We start from the raw sequence: 7,102 nt of genomic DNA, 5'->3' as shown, positions 1-7,102 counted from the left end.
TCAACACATTTGCGTCACCTCCACACACTTTGACACACACACGCATTCTCACATACTGGTGCCTCCCCATATGTGTACCTCTCTACACATACACGTCGCCCCTCAGCACATGTACCAGCCCACTTGCATACATACCCCAACCCCTCACAAGGCGGGTTCTGGGGCCGGACCTCCAGCTTCAGTCACGGAGAGGTCCCTCCCAGGCACACTAAGCCCTCCAGGAGAACCCGTGGCAGCCCTCAGGCCTGCCGGGGGACGGGGACGTTCCACACTTGGCCACCAGGGCCTTCCGACTACAGGAACGCTAGCAGCTCTGTCTGCAGGAACTTCTATTTCCATGTCCTCTGAATCCGGGAGGGGAGAAGGCCTTTCTCATCCGCGCTGGGGAGAGCACTCATCTGGTTCCCAAAGAGAGTTCAGCCTTCCGTTACTTCCTGTCAGCGAAGAGGGATTCCCAAAGAGTCTTTGAGGCAGAGAAAGGGAAAGGACTCAGAGTTTGAAGCGGCTCGCTCAGAGAGACAGGGACCGGTTTGGGGAGTGCGTGGTGAGGTGAGAAAACTGCACCAGGGGCATTCGGTTGGGTTGGTCGTGGTCGTGGTCGTGAGGAGGTAGACGTGGAAATCCTTCCTGATTAGTCCTGATTCCAGAAGTTGCTAGGCTAGGCAATTTCTTCACTACTGAGTCTTTAACTTGATTCCAACGTCCCAAAGGTAGCTATGACTAACACCATTACCTGCGGTTTGCAATGCTTCTAGGAATCCACTGGTCTGGACACAAGACACAGAGATTAACCCTTTTTTGTTGTTGATTCGGGAGGCAATAAGAGCCTTTATTTTGACTTACTAGATGGATTAATAAATCACTGCATCTCAAGTGCTTGGCATAGTGTCAGACACACTGTAAAGAATCCATCAAATAGCACTTATGATTAGCAAAATTCTTCGTTGCTTATCTGCCCCCATTAGATTATGAGTTTTACTAGAGAAAGGACAACATGTCTTATTCATCACTAAACTCCAGCACCAGAAACAAAGAGATTATCAATAAATGACTTCTTGAATGAATGAGTGAATACATAAATAAATAACTGAATGATAACTTGGATAGTGACTAGATCAAGACCTTCTCCTCTGACAGATAAGGGGTGAACTTGTGGGAGCTTGGGAGAAAAGGTCATAATTGAAAAAAATGGTACACAGAACCTTTGCTGGTTGCTAGCTATATCGAATGACCTGCTCTGCTCTTGGAAAGTAAGGTGTCTTCAGCATTTCCCTACATGGCCACATTTAAGACTGTCAGACAACTGACCTGAAATTTGAAACTGAGACATGACTAGCTAGAGCACCATTTGCATTGTGCATGGATCTTGTAGTGAGTAAAAACAGGGTAGGGGTAGAAAGCTGAAGAGAATAATGCACCTCAAAAATAATGACCCAAATATAAGTGGAGGAGATTGGCAGAGGAGCTTCAAGTGAAGCGCATATGAGAGAAGACAGTCATTCCAAGTGGGAATCTGTTGGCGATCCTAAAGTAACAATAATGTTATGTACCACTCTGTTGTAGTCATAGGATTCCTGAAGATCTACTCTGATGTCTCAGTATTCTTGGGAGAGGGATGCAGATCAGGCTTCTGTCACTATATTCATTAAATTGCATTTATATGCATTTATAGTTAAGGCCAGAGGGGACATTAGAAATTACCCATACACTTCAATTCATAGTTGAGAAATTAAAAACAAGATAGCAAAGGATGGGGGCCTTGAAATTCTCTGGTCTTGGTATTGAATACTCATATCTTGCCTGAATGTTTGGTATATCCCATTATTTCTATAACCCCTGCCCCTTTCCTATCCCCTGCCACAAAGCAACTGAGAAGACTAAAAAGACATGAATGGAAGGTCACTGGAAAGAAGGGAAAGAAGAGGTTTCTCAACAAGCCCTGACTTTACTTCCTTTTGCTTCCCCCAACCCCAGGGGAAGCTCAGTAGGACTTCATCATCTTCTGTGGGAGAAGAGCTTTACTCTTGGCACCCATCCACATAGATCTTGCACCATCCACATAGATCCCACAGGCAAAGACTTGAACTGAAGCTCCTGAGTCTTGGCAGAACGCTTGTGATGAGAGGCCTAAGAGGACCTGCCTCAAGGACAACTCCCACTTGCCCTCTTATCTCCCCTAGAGTTTGTCATTAATTAGTTTTTCATTGCCTCCCACACTCTGGTTTCTGTTGGGATACAAGGCTTCCTGATATACTTCCCTCAGAATAGACCTATAAAGCTGCTGGCTTCAGTCTAGAATTGGCTTCCTAGCAATGGGATATTCTACAACTCATGTGGTAGTCTTCTGGCCCCATTTGTTTGTGGGTCATCCTTTTCAGTGTCTGGGACAAAGACTGTTAGGAACTGGAAATTTTGTTGTGGTAGTGGGGATTGAACCACATTCCCATCCCCTTTTCTGACACAGGCTCATGCTAAATTGCTAAATTGCTAAATGCTGAAGGTGGGCTTGAATTTGTGATTCTCCTGCCTCAGCTTCCCAGAGTATTGGGATTATAGGCTTGTACCACTAACTCCAGGCAGGCTAAGACCTGGAACTTTTCTTTTCAATACAGGACCTTAACACTAAGATGAACACCCAGACTAGAACTTTTGACTGCATAAGTGAAAGTCTCATGGTGTAAATAATAAACTGCTTGAATCTAAGAATGTTTTATCTTTACCTGCTGAATCAGCCCGGCCTTGAGCTTCATCTTACCTTGTGTGCTTGATAGCTGCTTACTATTAATTTCACTAAAGCACCCTCTTCATCACTGAGGGAGCTGAACAAAAAGATACAGATAAAAATGTCACTTGCCTGCTGCTGTATATAGAAGGGAAAATCAGTCCAGGCTTCATTAACCCAGATTGTCTTTTTTTAAAATTAATTTTATTGGTACATTTTAGGCATACAATATAATGACATTCATCATTGGAAATTTGGACCTTTTAATAATTTATCTTGGTTCTTATTTTTTGCCCATTCCCCTGCCCTCCCTTTAACCCCTCCACCCCTCTCTATTGACAAAGACTTTGTTTCTATTTTTTCCTTATCTGGTATTTATTCCTTTCCCTTCTTTCCTTTCCCCTACCCTTCCCAATTCCCCTTCCACTTTGCACCTTTTCTTCCTATTTCATTGTCTGTTATACCTTTAGATCCTTATTTACACTTTCAGACTAGCACCAGTGAGGAGGGCCGCCCTGAGATCTCTCCCGCTGGCCTGCTTGGGCCCATTCGGCAGACAGAGTAGCCGCACCCTCCCCTGCCCGCTCGCCATCAGCTCCAGCAAGGAAGGTAGCCAAGAGGGTACCCTTGAAATACCCCCACGACCCCCACCCCCATCCCCCCACCCCCCACTCTCAGACCTGATTGGGCCAGTCCTTGGACCCACTCTGCAGAGGCAGAGGTGGTCATAAAGGGTATTTTTCTGAGCTCCCAACTTTGAACATCTTTAAAGAAAGGGAGGGGGCAACCTGTAATAGAACTGTGTGGAGTTCAACCCTGCAGGTTGGGAAGCTCAATTTGGGCCTTGTGGCCTGAGATCAGTCTGAGTCACAGGGATCTGCCATTGGCTAGCTGAGATCAGGGGACTTGGTTCTGCACATGGCTGTGCACATGGTATATTATGACAGCAGAGACATAGTTTGAAAGAGGCCCTTCAAATTCCTTTTTTTTTCTTTCTTTCTTTTCCTCATTCCACTCCTTATTTACACTTTCAGTTGCTCACACCAGAGAAACTATTCGGTATTTACACGTGTGTCCTATTTATTTCACTTAAGAGTATTGCCTCAATGTGCATACATTTAGCTATAAATGTCTTTAATTTCTCATTCTTTATGCCTAAATAGTACTCCATTTTATTTAAAAAAATATTGTCTTTATCCAGTCTCCAGTTGATGGGCAACTGGGCTGTCTCGAAATTTTAGCTATTACAAATTGTACCGCTGTGAACATGGGTGCACATATAATGTTGTGGTATGATTCTTTTCATTCTTTGGAGAAGATACCCAGGAGGGGAATAGCTGGGTCAAATGGAACCTCCAGTCCCAGCTCTTTGAGGTATCTCCATATTGATTTCCACAGTGGTTGCACCAGTCTACACTCCCATCAACAATGGAGAAGAGCTCCTGTCTCCCCACAACCCCGCCAGCATTTGTTATTGGTTGATTTCATGATAGCAGCCACTCTTTCTAGGGTGAGGTGGAATCTCAGTGTTGCTTTCATTTGCATCTCTCGAACAGTGATGTCAAACATTTTTTCATATGTTTATTTGCTATTTCTACTTCATCTGAGAACTGTCTGTTCATTTCAGATGCCCAATTTTGGACTGGATCTTTAAATTTAGGAGGTCTGATTTTTTTAAGTTCTTTATATATTCTAGATAGTACACCTTTGTCTTATGAATGGCTGGTGAAAATTTTTTCCATTGTGTGTTGCCTCTTCACACTGTTGGTTTCTCTTCCTGTGCAGAAGCTTTTTAAAAGGGGAAGGACTACTTGTTGATTCATTGGGTTAGTTCACATGCAACTCAGGTTTTGTTCATGAAGCCTTTTCCTACATCAATGTCTTCAAGAGCTCAACCTAACCTCTCTTCCAGCCAGTTTAGTATTTCTGTTTTAGTGTTTAGCTCCTTAATCCATTTTGACTTTAGTGCATGGTGAGAGACATAGGTCTAGTTTTAATCTTTGGCAAGTTGAAACCCAGTTTTTCCAACACCATTTATTAAAGAGGCTATCTTTCCTTCAGTGAGGGTGCTTGGCTTCCCTGCCAAAGATGAGGTGACTGAGTGTGTCTGGTCTTGTTTCTGCATCTTCTAATCTGTTCCACGGTCTTCAGGTTGGTTTCTTTGCCAGTACCATGTTGTTTTTATCACAGTAACTTTGTAGTATAGTTTCAAGTTGAGGATTTTATCCCCTCTACCTTGTCTTTGTTGTGTAGAATTGCTTTTGCTATTCTAGGTCTCTTCTTGTTCCAAATGAATTTTTGTATTGTTTTCTCAAGGTCTGTGAAGCATGATGCTGGGATTTCAATTGAGATTTCATTGAATCTATATGGCAGTTTTTGAAGTATGGGCATTTTCATTATATTGGTTCTTCTTACCTAGAAGAAAGGGATGTCTTTCCATTTTCTGATATCTTCTTCAATCTCTTTTTTGAGAGTGCTACAGTTTTCAGAGTAGAGGTCTTTGATTTTTGTTTTGTTGTTGTTAGGTTGATTCCCAGGTATTTCATTTATTCAGATGCTATTGTGAAGGGAACTGTTTCTCCAGTTCCTCTTTCAGGGAGTCTGTTGTTAGTGTTCAGGAAATCTATTGATTTTTTTGTGTTGACCTTGTATCCGGCTACTTTACTGAATTTGATTATTAATTCTGGAAGACTTTTGGTGGAGATCTTGGGGTCTATCATGTTGTCTGCCAATAATGACAATTTAACTTCTTCATTTCCTATATTTATTCCTTTTATTTCTTTCTCTTGTCTAACTGCTGTGGCTGTTTCCTAAACTATACTGAACAAGCTGGGCTTGGTGGCACATGACTGTAATCCCAGCACTTGGGAGGCTGAGGCAGGAGGATCTCTGTGAGTTCGAGACCAGCCTGGGCTACATAGTGAGTTCCAGGTCAGTCTCAACTACGTAGTGATACCCTGTCTCAAAAAATGAAACAAAACAAACAAACAAAAAACTATATTGAACGGGAGTGGAGATAGTGGGTTTCCATGTCTTGTTCCTGATTTTAGGGTGAAGGATTTGAGTTTTTGACCATTTAGTATGGTATTGGCTGTTGATTTTTCATAGATGGCTTTTATCAGGTTGAGGTAGATCATCTATTCCAATTTTTGTAAGGTTTTCATCATGAATGTGTGTTGGAGTTGTTGAAGACTTTTTCTGCATCTATTGAGATGATCATATGGTTTGTGTCCTTAGCTCTATTAATAGTGTATGACAGTTATTTTTGTATGCTGAACCATCCCTGCATTCCTGGAATGAATCCCACTTGGTGAGATTTGCAATTTGGCTGGAGAAGTAGAAGATTTCCTTGGCATTCTGTATATGAAGCCAACCCTATAAGAGAGTAGAGTTGGCATCTACATTTTCTTATTTGAAGGATTCTCCCCTCATGCCTTCTAGCACATTGCAAGCTGACCCTTTCAAACCTGAAAGTCCAAAGCTTTCCTTCCATTTATCACTCCTAGCTTAGACAATGAAAATACTGTCTCTAGAAGAATATTTTTTACACTGTTACATAGTATAGGTAAAATAAGTAGTTGGTAAGGGTATGTATTCTGTCCACACTCCTCCATTAGAATATTATTGATAATAAATTTATTATTTTAATAGTTCCCTTTGAAGGAGGCTGAAGGACAATGGCAACACAGTTATGGAAATACTGCACCAGGATTATGTGCCTGAGGGAGATTGAAGTGGTGTTGGTGAAGTCACCAAAGACAGACTTCACAATGTGTAGCGTGGCCTTCTTGTCATTCTGCTGATTAGGTTCTAATTCTATTTTACCAGCATTTACTACGAATCTACCATACACACATCTCTAGGCTAGGACCTGGTAAGAGATTCCACTGATTCCTATGTCTCCAGGAAATGCTGGCTTTCCTAATAATCAATAACTTATTGAGTTTAGAGATCTAAAACTAAATGAGAGGAATTATTCAATGAGATGCTCCATTATGAATGTTAGGAATATTTTTTATCTTGGCATCCATCCCACAGAAATGAAGAGTGCTAGGAATATAATAAGTGGTCAATAAACGCTGCTTCAATAACCAGGTCAGACCAGGCACAACTATAATTTGTGTAATGTGCTCAACAGTTAGTTATAGGAAGATCACTTCAATCTTCCACTCCTGGAAATTCACAGTGAAGGAATCATTTTCATTAGCTATCATGCATATGCATATATATATATATATATATATATATATATATAGCCAATATCCATGTAACAACCTTTTTGGTCACTGTTACTCATAACATTTACAACTGAGCCCACTTCACCCCTACTTACAGGTTCAGCTTCACAAGACTCTGGGACCAGCTCTTTCTAGGTAGGGG

This window comes from Fukomys damarensis, unplaced genomic scaffold, assembly GCF_012274545.1.
Source record: "Fukomys damarensis isolate Sample0158 unplaced genomic scaffold, DMR_v1.0_HiC HiC_scaffold_39, whole genome shotgun sequence".
NCBI classification, from domain to species: Eukaryota; Metazoa; Chordata; class Mammalia; order Rodentia; family Bathyergidae; genus Fukomys; species Fukomys damarensis.
The sequence above is the reverse complement of the archived record's forward strand: the minus strand, read 5'-3'. Positions refer to the sequence as shown.